Source organism: Hylaeus volcanicus, chromosome 4, assembly GCF_026283585.1.
Source record: "Hylaeus volcanicus isolate JK05 chromosome 4, UHH_iyHylVolc1.0_haploid, whole genome shotgun sequence".
Classification (NCBI taxonomy): domain Eukaryota; kingdom Metazoa; phylum Arthropoda; class Insecta; order Hymenoptera; family Colletidae; genus Hylaeus; species Hylaeus volcanicus.
Window position 1 is genome coordinate 13,654,317 of NC_071979.1, and position 16,143 is coordinate 13,670,459.

A 16,143-nucleotide genomic window follows, 5' to 3' on the forward strand; every position below is an offset into this window, starting at 1 on the left:
AAGTTGCGAAATTAACGAGAAAAAAAACAATTAATCGATAGAAATGTCGAAGCAATAAATATTCGCACAACTGTTTAAAAATGCATTACTGGAAATATGATGTTTTCTAATTCGTACGGAGCAATAAACCAATGTGTTTATGTTACAAACTCTACTGTAAATGGTTCGTCATAAGAATCGTATAAATACTTATTGGTTCTATACTTTTATCCACTTTTCGCATTTCTTTTTGTTAATTTAACAAATTATATTAACTAGTAAATGTTGTTTGGACTATATCTATCTTAGAGACTTCCGAAAATATGTAAAATATCATTGATTACAAAAAAAGAAGTTAAGAAACTACAATTTCACACAAAAGTTTTTTGGGAAATTTATCGGTGTACGAATACATTCTACACCCACTGTCTATGTATAAATAAATGGTATTTTGCAAGGGAATAAATTTGACAGAATATAACGGCTGAGTGAATTTAATTTGAAATAACGAAAATATTCATGTGATCAGAATTCGTGGATCGCACTGTATAATTATTTAGACTGTTGGACATGTATTTGTTTTCCACGAGGTGTAAACGTTGCTTGAAATGTACGAGAATGTAATTTGGTTCTCGAATGGGTAACAAACTTTCGTCGTATGTGCCAAGATAGAATTAACACGCACCGTTAAGTTTTCCTTTAGAGCATTTCGCTCAAGGACAAAGACTCGAACAGCAACAGACGCGAAACAGGTCAACCGATTGTAAATAAAGTAAATTTTCAGCGTTCCGTTTGCCGAAGCAGTTAGCTCTATGGAAACTTGTTCATCTCCACTACGGTTTCATCCGTTATCTCTCTACTATTTCTACTCCGTTAATTTCATGCGCATGTAAATATAGCACCATTAGCATTTATGACGAAATACGCGAAGGTTGCCGTTGGATCATTGTCCCGGAGAAACTTCCTGCACGTTGTAAACAGGGTGAAGGCAACCGATCATTAAAAGTAATTTCACGTCCAGAGTGAGCACGTCAAGGAAACGCGAGTGCCGCGCTTTAAACGGCCAGAACGAATCCTTTTAAATACTCCTCGCAGGACCTTCTCAGAAGAAACATTCATGGGTGGTAGATAGTGATTAATTTTTAGAACAGGATCACATGTTTTTCATCCTTGTGGAGAAAAACGTTGACTGTATAAATTGTGGAGAAAAGGTAACAAATTAAAATATAAAGTCAACTGGACGGATCTATTATTGGAATATAAGAACAACTGGACTCCAAAATGAACTACAGTGGGTGTAGAATGTATTCGTACACCGATCAATTTCCCAAAAAACTTTTGTGTGAAATTGTACTTTCTTAACTTCTTTTTTTATAATCAATGATATTTTACATATTATCGGAAGTCTCTAAGATAGATATAGTCCAAACAACATTTTCTAATTAATATAATTTGTAAAATTAACAAGAAAAGTGTGAAAAGTGGGTAAAAGCATAGAAGCAATAAGTATTTGTACGATTCTTATGACGGACCATTTACAGTAGAGTTTGTAACATAAACACAGTAGTTTATTGCTCCGTACGAATTAGAGAACATCATATTTCCAGTAAAGTACTTTTAAACAGTTGTGCGAATATGTATTGTTTCAACATTTCTATCGATTAATTGTTTTTTTTTAATTGTTTTTTTCTTGTTACGTTCGCAACTTACATAAATAGCTATTTTTTTTTACTCTACTTATTCTAGAGATTTCCGAGAATATGTAGAATGTCATTGTTTATAAAAAATAAGTTAATAAATTACAATTTTACATAGTTCTTTTGGAAATTGATCGATGTACGAATACTTTCTACACCCACTGTATCTATTGACTCAACGTTTCGATCAGATGCTGGATCTCTTCAGAGCACATATCAAAATGATGTAAAGAAAATATAGTAGATACACGTATAGTGGAAAGAAGGAAAGATAACGAGTAAAAAATAGAAAGTCAATTGGATGAATGTACTATTGGAATATAATAATAACTGGATCCCATAGTAAATAATATATTGACTTAACGTTTCGGTCAGCAACTGACCCATTTCATGGTGACATGTCAATATTGTGTAATAGCACATAGGTTTGAACACATTTACAAGTAAGAAATAACGATGTGAGGAGAGTATGATACATTATAAATAAAAGTAAAAAATCCTCTGTATATCCTCTGTATATTGTTTACCATTGTGATTAATTTTTAGAACAGTCACATTCCATTATACCATATGTATGGTTTTATTTGTCCCTTTTTCAGTTTATAATACCTATATTCAATATAAGACGTACAATTTAATTAAAAAAATTGTAAATTTCCACATCGATATTAAATATCTTGAAACTAATAAATCGGAACGATAGTTTTCTAATGCAGCAATATTTTTCTAATTCCTTGTATCTAGTTAAATGCGATGGCAAGGTAACTACGTAAATACATGCTACGCAAGAATAAGCATTAATCGTTAACTATGATAAACTGTAATTAAATATACAGTCAGATACGGAATTTATAGTCCGTAAATTTGAAATGTTCCAGGGCAGTACTGGGACTTCGAAAATGTGTTAACAATACCAAGTTTATGTTACTTTCAGTTCCAAATATTTACGAACTAATATAATTAAACTCGTTTCTACTACAGGTCGATAAACACTTAATGCAACGCTAGAAAAATGTTTATAAAAATATGATACGTGAAATATACAGTAATTTCCAAGTTTTCTGTCATAAATATAAATAGTCCTGTAATAACAGACATTCTTAGGTTTCGTTTATTTCCCACGGCATATTAAACAAGAGTATTGCGACTAACTGTGACGTTATCATAGAATAGTGCATTAGTATTGTTATCCTAGCTTTCAAGATATTTTAAAGTCAAATTGCGAAAAAGTGACACGTAATAAAATCCTACGAAATGGCTATACATTCGTTTAAATAATTAAATCGTTGAATACATGGCTAAATACATAATGGTAAGAATTTCTGACGAGTCCATCTCATGTAGAATAAAACAACTTAAGGATCGATAAGATGAAAGTAATGTAAATTGAACAAAATTCATTATACACATGTGCATATGTAATTTCGTAAAATTAAATTTAATATACTATAGTAGTGTCAGTGGCGGTGTTAACAATATTGGCGTCCTGGGCAAGATTATCGTGGCGCTTATTCGGGGATTACAATGTTTAAGAAACAAGGACAAGGTGATAATATTAAACGATGAATCTGTAGTTAGATTGTAAAAATTGTTGAACTACATAGCATAGAAGAGACAATGAGAAAATATCGGTATATTGGCATACCAGGGACACCGGGCCGCGGCGCACAAATCCAGCGTCCCAGTGTATATATATACACTTTATTCTAATTGTAATAAACACAAACAATATATTTACATTTAAGTTTAGAAAACAATAAATAGTATTCAGATTTGAGGATATTGCACATTTCTTATATCGTGCTATTGTTAACACATTCTCGTGTATTACGCAACTGTAATCTCGCGAAAGTGTTCGTTCATTATTAGTACATTTTTTGTTACATAATAAGATTTTACGTTCTCGGTGACAGGAATATGAATGATGTCAGAATTCAACAAGAACGATTACACGATTTGCGAAGAAATAAGGTAAATCGATACCAGCAGGTTTCTCTCCGCTCACACGAAGACGTACCGGTAAATGCTTACGGCATGCCAATTGCTATGAAAACTTTGCAAGAATTTGCTGGCGAGCCAAGTGTCGCAACAAACGATCACACTCATAATACAAACATCTTACTTACGGTATCACCCAGTTTCAATGATCTTATTTTGGAATAAATATCGAGACTTTCCAATTTAAAAAACAAGCAATTATTTATTTCAAGAAATTTGCTTGGATGATTGCAGAAAAACGAGTTGAGAATTAAAAGAAGGAGTTCCACTTATTCGGTATAACTTTACTGTCCATAACAAAGGTGGCCAAAATTTAATTAAAATTATATTTGTAATATATGAGCCTGCATATTACGTTTGAATTAAACAAAAATTTACAAACTCGAATGGTATTATTTAGACCAAAACTATAATAGATTATTACCAGATTATTATTGTATTTCTTTTATGTTCCAAATCTATGCATATTTCGAATACCATGAATGGTTAGAAAATATACAACAAAGACATTTTTAATGTAATTAATAGTAGCTATCCCGATATGATGCAATCTTCATTTTTCAATATAATTGTCATTCAGATTGCTTTATAAGAGAATGCTTTACTATCGACATGTTTTGTGACAATTATCATTCTGAATGGTAAAAGAAAGTTCAGAGTATCACTGTTTGTCTACCAACAGTACCAACGATATTTTCTACTGTTTAAATAAAAGCATGAATGTATTAATAAAATTACATCTATTTCAAATTGTAATTTTCATAATTTATTAACTGTTTATCTTTTAATCGTTACTCGACGTTTTGTATCTAGGCGACAGTGTTACCCATCTCTGATCTGTAAGATCACTATACCGATTTCATTTTTGAGCTTTTGTCACGTACCGTTGTTTACTTGCAAATTTTTGGCTTTATCGCGTAAAATATAACGATTAATCTGCTGACGATATCAGTAAATACAAAATATGCTATTTTTTGAAATTGATAACACGATGTTTTACCAAACTAACGATAATCACATTAATAAAATAAACTGAAAGGATCGATGATCAAGTGTGCGTCGAAATTAGCCGATGGATATTTATTCGCGAATTTATTCCATTATCATGTCTAAAATAACAATTAAACAGTTATCGATATCATCATACTTTACGCATTCACTATTTTTAAATTAATGGTTTTATCAAACCGTTAATAATGTATTCCATATAATTATTGAAAATTACGGTGTCTGGTTTAGCGTGCAAAAAATTACATATTGTTCGAGCAAGTTTCCACTTTGCCTAAGAATAAAATACTGTAATTCGCGGCATTTGTTAAATATAATTTCATCCGTAATTCGAATTCTGAGCGAATGGTTAGTCGTTCACCTTTCAGTTGTTATTCAGAGTGTTTATCCAGGTAAGAAGTTCGACCGCTTCAGTTTTATTTACAAAAGTAAGAATACAGTGTTCGAATGATTGAATAGTAAAACGTGTTCTCTATGTACCATTAACAATCACCGCATTCCTACAACACTTACGCATTCTAACTATAATTGTTAATTATTAAATTGGTTGAAAAGAGCTGCAAACTGTTAACCGAAACATTGCTTATGAAATTGATAATTCTCACTCATTCTCATCAGTTAACTTTAATAAGCAAAGAATTATACGTACTATTTGAACAAATTTCCAATTTACCTAAGAACAAAAATACTACCTTTCAATCTTTGCTGAATACAATATCATTCCGTAATATAAATTCTAATCTTCGTTCAACCAGCAACAAACGGACAGTCGTTTATCTTTTAATTGTTTCAATTCAAGTTATTTATTTCTTAGTGCGAAATCGGTACTTCCGACTATAATACTTTTGTTCGTTTCTTTAAATTGCTATTCGAAGTATTCGTCCAGCTATCCTTTACAAAAGTAAGAATAGTGATTGGACGATCGAACGTTCGGATACTGGATCGCGATTCTAATAATAGAACGTGTTCTCTACATACTATAAACAATCACCGTATTCCTACAAACACTTATGCATTGTAACTATAACTCTTAAGTATTTGTTTGCAAAGAGCTGCAAACCGTTAACCAAAACATTGCTTATGAAATTGATAATTCTCACTCATTCTCATCAGTTAACTTTAATAAGCAAAGAATTATACGTACTATTCGAACAAATTTCCAATTTATCTGAGAGCAAAAACACTACCTTTCGATCTTGCTGAATGCAATATCACTTTGTAATTCGAATTCTAATCCTCGTCCACCGTACACCGAATGGGCAGTCGTTTATCTTTTAATAGTTCGACTTCAAGTTGTTTATTTATTATCAAGTATAAAGTCGATATTTCCGACCATAACATTTCATTCCTTTCTTTTAGGTGTTCGAAGTGTTCGTACAAGTAAGAATTTCGCCCAACTTTCATTTACAAAAGTGAAAATGTAATGATTGAATGTATCGCGATTCTAATTCTAATAATAGAACGTGTCCTCTACGTACCATGAACAGTCACCGCAGGGACAATTAGTTTAACGCTGTAAGTGTCCTGGAAATTGGTGGAACTGTTACAGACTGTAGCTGTTGGAACCAACGGTCACTTATCGCTCGGAGAGCCGCCACCAAATGTTACTTTCCGAATTGCCGTGGCACCGAGAGAAACGTACGCGAAGGGAGATAGATCAACACGAACCGGCGCGAGAACCTCCCGCTCGGGCTGACGGTTTGCGCGCGACTACCAAGGACCGACGCGCATTCCGGCTTCGTAACTTCCTCCATCCTCTCCTTGCCATCCAAGCTTCCTGCCCGCCCCATCGCCCACTCGTCGATCGTCGTATCACCTTCCGTAACCTTACATCCTCTCACCTGCATGCCGTCTTCCGGATCACGCGAAACCGTACGATCGTTTTCCGTCTCGCCGACGACAGGATGCCGCAGGATCGACGAATCCTTCGCCTAACCGTTTCTTACTCGATCGACTATCCTCCTCGCAGAAGCAATCCTCGAGTTGATTATACTTGCGTAGCGCTATCAAGAATAATGTTGTATCTTGCTGTATTATTGCAATTATACGTTGTATTATGATCTGTGATGTTTGAATAAACCGTATTTTGCAGTATTACGCTGTATTTAGATTGAATATTAATTATTATACTGTGTTGCGATATGCATAATAATGTTGTACCTTGCTACACTATGCTATTGCTATGGATTTTGGAGTCTCATTCCAAATAATAATGCGAACGATACAAATCTAAACTTGGTCCATGATTTATTTAATTTGATAAAACCAGAAATACAGAATTATTCAATAGTACTTAATATACAATATAGATAAGCAATTCAAGACCTATAAAATGCTATATATGACATAAAATAATTTAAATACCTTTAGTTACTTTAAATATTCGTTGAAAAAGTACGTAGAAAGAACGAAGGAAAATTGAAAAAACCCATTGCTTCATCCTAATATTATGTACAATAACGTAAAATCTCTTATACCAAATACCGATATAAAAGCATGAATTAATACAATTAACATATTCGTTTCTACTGCGTGTACAAGTTCCTAAAGAGTAAACTTGCGTTACTGATTAATGAACCTGCACGCATTCAAGCGTGAAAGTACGCCATATTTCATTTCCTAGATCGACGATATCGTTCACCAATAGGAAGAGAAGGAATCGGTCGACCAGGTTGCTAGACTGGGATTTAAACTCGGTTCTTTCGTTACACGACTGCTCTGACCAATTGAGTTATCTAGGTTGTCGGCGGATTCCGTTTCCCTAGCTCGAACAATCGGAAATAACTGTGCGATCTTCGGTCAGCCAATGAGAATCTCTTTACTCGCGTGCAAAGCTCCAAAGCCGAAATTAATATTTAAACAACGATGTTTATTGATGCAATTTGATATACTAATTAACAAATTTAATATATTTAAAGAGAGAAGAGTAGGCCAAGTGCTAGGTAAACTAAATAAAGCGAGTGTTTTGAGATATACCTTTTAATTAATTTGATTCATTAATATGTGATAATTAAAATAAATATATTATTAATCTGATGAATTTAATAAATATTATAACAAATGACTTGTCACGTAGTTAATCGAATTGTTACTGTTCAAGGATGAATGAAATTTCTAATTGATCCAATTAAAACTGTAAGATTTATTAGTCTGAATGCTATATTTAATGATACAAGATGAGTAAATATAGAATTAGTATTCGAAATTCGCATGTGACATGCTACTGTTATTAAGAGTACAGCATCATAATTGTACTAGATCATTTGTATATTTGTAATATATGAGCCTGCACAAATCGATTAACTCCACTTTCTGAAAAATTTTAAAATTAAGTGTCAAAGCTTGGTATAGTCAAAAAATTATTTATACTTCTAATAACTTTCCTGAATAATAAAGATTAACACTATTAAACGACAAAATTTTGTTGGCCATTGGATAATAAATAATTAAATATAAATAATTTTGGCCATTGAATATACATAATAAATAATTGATTTCAGAGACCATTTCATCGGATTCCTCAACTTTTTATTTCATGGAGTTAATCGATTTGTGCGACGAACGGCTCATATTATGCTTACAGTAAATAAGTCAAGCTGCTACGAAATCCAATGGATCGTACCACACGTGTTTGACATACCCACCTTAATGGAACAAGCCGAAACGTTATTGATTAGCACTAGACTGTCAATACTATGTTATGCCAATAGTAATGTAACATCTTGAAGTCAGATATAGAATTTGTGTCATGTTCAAAAAATACATATAGAGTTACGATAAATATGCGTCACAAGATCTAAATTACGAGTTTGGAAGAAGTATACACGCAGTGAAAGGGTATAGAACAATGAAGAAAAATTTGAAAAGGGTTACATGTCTCACAGAAAAAAAGTTTACACGTAGCTATTATGAGGAAACAACGGAAAGAGAACGCGACAGAAATATGAGTGCAATTATTTTAATTAACGAAGAATTATATTACTATAGATAGTAACGATCGTGCTATCTGCGCTTTTAATTTAGTATTTTCATCTCGCAAGCAACAGTTGTAATTCTCCTGTTCTAGACACCTGGAGCGTAACACAACTGAACTTGGATGATTGCAGGAAAACGAGTTGAGAATTAAAAGAAGGAGTTCCACTTATTCGGTATAACTTTATTATCTATAACAAAGATGGGCAAAATTTAATTAAAATTATAAACGAAGAATACAGCCATCCTTTGGCGAATTATTCACGACGTTTATTCTACAGAATTTTATTTATTCACTGTTCAATATTTCAATCTATTATCGAAATTCTAATTTTTATTTTTTGAGTAATAGATCAAAAGTGTTTATCTTCGTTGGTTATTCGAATGTTTATCTGGACAAATATTTTACCCATTTCTGATGAACAGTTATTACTGTGCGAGGCTGAGAAATTAATCACTGAAGGGAATTGGGAACGTTTTAGTCAGACAGCTTAGGTAACCTTCGGTAAACCCTTATTAGGTTGGTGCATATGAAATGTCGTTTTTCCAGTGTTTAAATTATTCGAGCTGATGACATTTATTTTACTCTACACTATCGTCAATTGTTTATAATCATATTAGAGGAAGAAACATATTGTAAAGCACATACATACATATCGAATAGAAAAGACGTTTAAAATAGAAACATCCGCACCTCATTATCAAGAATTATGAATACTCGGAATGTTCACGTAACTTTTTTATATGATTATATACAATATACAGTATATATACTAATTTTATCTGAATATGAAAAAATAACGATGCAAGCTTTTGAAATCATAAATTTAACATTTAGAGGCGGTTATGAAGTTATTTATCGTCATTTTCTATCATCTGAGTGTACAATTAATGCAGAATCATATTGCAATGAACTAGAAAAAATGGTTGAAAAATTAATAAAATTACAAAATTACGTGGGAATTATTTTGATTAAATACAATGTTTTAAAAACACCTTTTCATAAATCCTCTAGAATTTTGCGTGAATTTTAGAACATAGAACATGGATATATTATTAACGACAACAACGATATATAACTACTAACCTTATTTACGATTACAGTACCATTTAAAATTAAAAAATATACCATATCAAAGTGAGACACCATATTTGTATGTTAATATTGATTTACAGATAAAGGTTTGCATGTATTCAATTAGAGCAAACAGAAATCCAATGTTTTCAAAATATTATGTATACTTAAAGTTTCATTTGTATAAACGACAGTTCATATGCTCCGACTTAATATACAACTTAATAATTAATACATGGAAAACGACCCAAACCCGTAGTGGAAATGGTTCGAACTAATTGAACGAATAGCAGAAACGGACTATACTTTGGTTCTAAATTAAATTCAATATTTAATCATATTCATAATCGTAGATTACAGCCATTGCGTTGTTCCTGGCGTGGTCCAAGTTAATAACGAAAAACGAGGCACGCTCACGGGTGGCGGGCCATGACTTATAAGCTAATTTCAGAGGAATTAGAGCGCGACGACGAGCCGTGTATTTATTTTATTTTGCGCCCATATATATTGTCGGTGGTATTTACACTCTGGTAATGGGTCATGCATATTTCCCTGGCCATTATCGAAAGCGTAAACAAATCGCATTAATGTCCCCGCCTCCGACGAGTAAACGTTAACGTGCTTGAAACAGAATTGCTTTGATCGATCTAGGCGCACCGACTATTCCGCACGTTCTACCGAGTCTACGAAATTGCAGCTCGTGGTCGAGTCAACACGCACATTAACACTGCATTAATTGATTGTTTGATCGCAAACAGGCGACGTGTGACGCCTTTTGTACCGCTCCATGTGCCACAAAGTTTCAAACATACGTTCACACTCTGCCAAGCCTGATAACTTCATCTGCCGATTGACTCTCCCATTTAGTAAATTATTTCACATCAAAGATAGTCGAAATTCTCCTAGAATTAAAAATAAACTTCGGATTTTTATGCGAATATAAGAAATTTTAATCTGCAAGAAATTTTAAACTGCACACAGTATGCTATAATACAAGAAACTATTGAAAGTAAAGTTCGTGTTATAATTTTCGAGAGTAAAATAAGTTCTTATATAGGTTCAATTTTTGTAGGTACTTTTGCAAAGATTTTACTTTAAATATGCATATATAAAAATGTTTATTTGTTAGGCTGATTTATATCTAATTATTTGAGTCTTAAGCAATAAATATATATTTTTCATCGATAAATAAGAACGAATCACTACCTGTTTTTTTTTTTCTGAACGTTTAGTAATGACTAAACTGAATTATTTCTTTTTATAATACTTGACCTGCAGGTTCCATATGAATCATTTTCTACAAACCTTGCACAAACGGATTCATCTTACTTTTCTTTATTGCTAGCTCTACGAATCATCGTTCTGTTATGAGGAATATGAACCATTACTGCATGATTCACTTCCAGCCACGATCGTAAGGTTTCTTAAAATCTTTTTAATTATGTGTACGTTTGAGATGAGACATGGGAAGAAACAGAATGCATCTGATGCATTCTCCAGGATGACGTCAAACTTTCTTACAAGAAAATTATAATTAAATTTCAATTACACTTAAATTAGGAATTTTAATTAAGTATTTAAGATAAATAATACATTTGTCAATTTTCGTTGCTGTTACGAATAATCTTCTAATAGAATACGTTCTTAGTTTACTTTTAGCAGAACTTAAATATAAGTAACCGCCAATTTTATCATTTTAATATATGTTGTCATTCTGAAACAATGAAATACAAATAAAACAAAGGATTATTGAGATAAGTATGCTAAATGAATGGATATTTATCGAATCTTTCAATCAGGCATTTGAAATTTCGTGTTCTCAATTAATGTTCTTAAGAGGAGTTTTGTATGCAATACATCAATGGAACGGAATAGTGACGTGCATACTAAGAAACATGAATCATCCGAGTATACTATACAAAGAGTTACTTTCAATGTATTAGAAACGATGATCTAATATATTGTGGTACGGTAGTACATAGTTTGAAATGAAATCAACAACTATAATCCTATTGTGTCTATATATTATCAAGAGTAACGATAAATCAGGTGGTTTTTAAAATTATCTCAAATTAATTCTTTCAAGATTTGTTTTAGAGGCCTAGAAACCATTGATCACAATGGAAGTCCAATGGAAGTTCAAAAGTTAAGAAAATTAATAATCCTATTTTCTATTTTTTTCCAAATTTAACTCAGTTCTTAATTCGATTGCATTTAAATCTCGAATAAGAAACAAATTCAAACAATAAAACAAACGTATTTATGATGTATAACACTATTTTCCTATAATAATTAGCAAAATTTACTCACTTTCGTGAAATATTGAATAATTTAATTTATAAAGCATATAACTCAAAATATTTATTTTATATCTTTTCAAAAAAAAACATTCATCGTATATTTAAATTACTAGTTAGGTAAACGTAGTATCACTGTTATCAGTTATGAATAATCGTTGGTGTGAAATTGAATACAGTGGTTTCGTGTGACGATTCATCATGAACCGCCGCGGGTAGCAAAGATGATTTCAATCAATTAGGGACACGCGCCTGAATCAATTACCTACCTCCTGGTGATTTAGAGGTTTATTGGGTACTTACTAACCAAATTACAATCTCGTATCGTTGCTCTACCTATGTCGGCCCATCCTCCCTCTTTTACATACTGCAATTTAATTACAGACAGGGTTCAATCTGACCTGTATGTAATATATATGTATATTACAGAAACAAAGGGGATTTCCAAAAGGGGCTTTAGAATTTTGTTTCTTAACGACAACATACACTTGTCAACGTAACCATGCTGGTAAACGATATCATCTTTTACATTCAATTTTAATCACATGTACGTTCATCTAAAATTTAAAAATCGTATATACACGGTCTGTCTAAAAAGAAACCGACCTTTTGCTATAAAAAGAAAAAAGTACAAGTAAAGTTTTTACACATACGTTTATTTACTCAAAATAATCTCCCTCTGCGTCAATACAGCGTGTAGACCGCGTAATTAACATTTCGAAGGATCATTGCAGCTCCTGTTTTGGTACCCCATTTAGTACGGTGGTTACAGCGGTCTGAATCTCCGAAATGTTGCTATAATGTGTCCCTTTCATTAGAATTTTCAATTTTGGGAAAAGAAAATAATCGCAGGGAGACAGATCAGGCGAGTAGGGTGAATGATCCAAGGTAACAATGCCAATTCCAATGAAAGGGACACATTATAGCAACCAAAACAGGAGCTGCAAATGTCCTTCGAAATGTTAATTACACGCTCTACACGCTGTATCGACGCAGAGGGAGATTATTTTGAGTAAATAAGCGTGTGTGTAAAAACTTTACTTGTACTTTTTTCTTTTAATAGCAAAAGTTCGGTTTCTTTTTAGACATACCGTGTATTCCATATCACTTGTATTTTCTAAACAAAAAGACCTGAAGACCCTCTTGGAAAAGCTTTTATAGCAAATCAATTATTTTGTATCCAACTCGAATCTATTACAATTCAAATACTATTAAAACACTACTTTACTCGAGTAAAACTAGATGAAGTAATATTTAAAAGTATATATAAAAATATTATATATATTTAAATTCAATTTCTGTACATCACTTGCATTAATTCTTTTGATTCGGTTCATTAATTTGAATCAATGTGTGTAACAATGTCAGATAGATATATCTGGGTCCGAGTAAAGTATAAAATAAGGGTATTTCGAATATGATACTATTAGGTTGGTACATATGGAATATCGTTTATACAAATGAAACTCTAACTACATATATACAACTATTTTTAATAAAACATTGTACATTTAATTAAAATAATTTTCACATAATTCTGTGTTTTTATCAATTTTGAATGTGTAACATTCGCATAACCTTCTACAAAATCTAATTTTTTGTTTTGTATATGTACCATTTTAAAAGTAGATATAAACTAAACTAAAATATTTCCGTTTATGAAGATTGTTGGTTCTAAATATACACTGTAGTCGCAAAGTTTTCAATCGAACACTAGCTTATTTTTTATGAGACTCTGGTCGCCTGGACGAATTTGGGTAATCGAATTTCTAGAAGACGGAGGACATCGAATCTCTTCTCGAGGAGTTCTCGAGGGCTGGATAGGGGCGAATCTAAAATCCAGCGCGTATGTACGCGTAATTCGAGCCCGCGTGCAGGACGTGTTCCTCCCATCTACATGGGACCAGGTTGGGTTACAGTTCATTGTGGTGTACTCTTACGGAACAAAACACCGTCATCTACCATTGTAACCAACCTGGCGTACCCTGAACCAACCAAACGAAGGAGATTCGTCCTACAGCCACAGCCTCGAAATTAGATGGGCTTCTTTCTGTCCGGAAGGAAGCTTCTTGGGGTAAGAGGATCGAACCCTCTCGTTACAGTTTCTTTTTTTAACAGAATAGCTTTTAAGATATTCGAAACTCTTATGGTCAAGTTCTTCATGGTTAACACTAACCAACATTTCCAGGTGGAAGACACATCTTTTGGATAAGCTATTAGGCTATGTTTCGTTAGGATTTCAGTTAGCTTCTTCAAGGGTCAAGTGACACACTGATAGTGGCGTGCGTCGTGGAACGCTAGTTCTAATTAACCCTCTATAGGTCCACGTAACTTTCAGTTACGACAGCTACCGTTTTGATAATATATCGATATTTAAGGGGGCATTTCACTGTGAACGCACAAAAGAGCATATTTTCAATCATTTTTTCTCAGGAACTATTGCATGAAATTGAATGAATGTTTTTTCCCCTTAAAGGTATGATTAAGGAAAGTAAATAAAAAATTTTTTCTTTGGTAAAAAATATTTCGTCATTTATTTACAAAATAATATACATGTGTGCAAAAAAAAAGTTATCCACCGGCGCAGGTGATTTTGGCTCTCCTGGTAATCTGAAACAGAAAATCGAAAAAGTTTATTAAACTATGTCGTCACACCTATGGTCGGAACCTCCATTTATTTATTTCATCGAAAATAAACAAAATGGCAGCGTTTCTTGTGAAAGAGAGAAAAAAAAACACTTTTTTTGTACCGTAAATCAGGTGAAATTGTAAGTAAAAATCAAAATATCAACTACTTGGAGGTTCCGACGATAGGTGTGACGACATAGTTTAATAAACTTTTTCGATTTTCTGTTTCAGATTACCAGGAGAGCCAAAATCACCTGCGCCAGCGGATAACTTTTTTTTTGCACACATGCATATTATTTTGTAAATAAATGACGAAATATTTTTTTCCAAAAAAAATTTTTTATTTACTTTCTTTAATCATACCTTTAAGGAGAAAAAACATTCATTCAATTATATGCAATAGTTCCTGAGAAAAAATGATTGAAAATATGCTCTTTTGTGCGTTCACAGCGAAATGCCCCCCTAACCAAATAATTTTAGTTTTCTCACAAGATGACGTACACGCCTTAATTGCGAAATATAATGTCTCCGATAACCATTAACAATATCGATTACTGTTGCCAGCACCATCAACTTTAACTATCGAAGTAAATACCTTGCAAGTTGTCTGCAGAAAAAAAGTTTGGCCCACAGATGATTAATAGGCACGACTGCATAACAAAAATACAGCAACTAGTAAGTATAGTATGTATCAAATTGAACCAAAAGTTGATCGAAACACGCGACAAAGGGTTCTACACGAATGTAGATCGATTACTGTAGAACAATGTACAGCAAGAATTTATTTACCGCCTCCAAAAATGTATCCAGATACATGGTGCACATTTTTGAAACCTTCTAAAATAAAAATGTAACTTAAGACTGTTTCAATGAAATTGATATTTCTTCATTTACCGTCCTCGAACACGTACTGAAGGTACTGATAAACATTTCATAATTTCTTGGCTAAAGGTCAGACGAAGATCAACACATTGCACCTCGTTGGATTCATTTTTTTATAAGCTATAAGACTGTTGTAGTGAAAATATCCAGTCCCGTTAGAAAAAAATACGATGACCTTGAAATCTCGAGAAATAAATGACCTATAGAAAAAAATTCGGCCCATCGCCGTATTTTGCACCTTCAAAAAGAATATTTTCTCCCTCTGACATTTTTTCTATCGTACAGAATAAGCGATATATTTAAGGTGGTCAAGTTAGGTGAAATACCCTGTATAATTGTTTACTTATATACTGCACAACACCCGCTAAAAACAGCTTTCGACGAGTCAGACTCGTCAAAGTCTACACCGCCACATGAAATAAATAGACGACCCTAATTCGTCATTGTGCGTCAAGGGGTTCATTCATGACCACACAAAAATAGCCAAGAAATAATTTCTTGTTTGAAAGAAACAAGTAAAATAAAATTCACGCGATAGAAGGTTAAGACTACTCGCATGATACGTAGCCGCGAATAATTGATGAGATCAAGAAATCTAACAGTTAAA

The 16,143-nt window shown here is 32.8% G+C and overlaps 1 protein-coding gene across 2 annotated transcripts in view; it reads right to left on the reverse strand.

Moving 5' to 3' along the window:
- The window catches only part of LOC128875276 (aminopeptidase N), an 80,285-nt gene that overhangs the window by 23,999 nt on the left and 40,143 nt on the right, over window positions 1-16,143 (reverse strand). Inside the window, exon 1 of one of the 2 annotated variants that reach the window (XM_054120719.1) lies at window positions 6,161-6,409. The exons of the other annotated variant lie outside the window; for it this stretch is intronic. The gene's annotated coding sequence lies outside the window, so the exon portion shown is untranslated. Of the gene's footprint in view, window positions 1-6,160; window positions 6,410-16,143 lie in introns of those variants that run through there. 2 annotated transcript variants of the gene reach the window in all.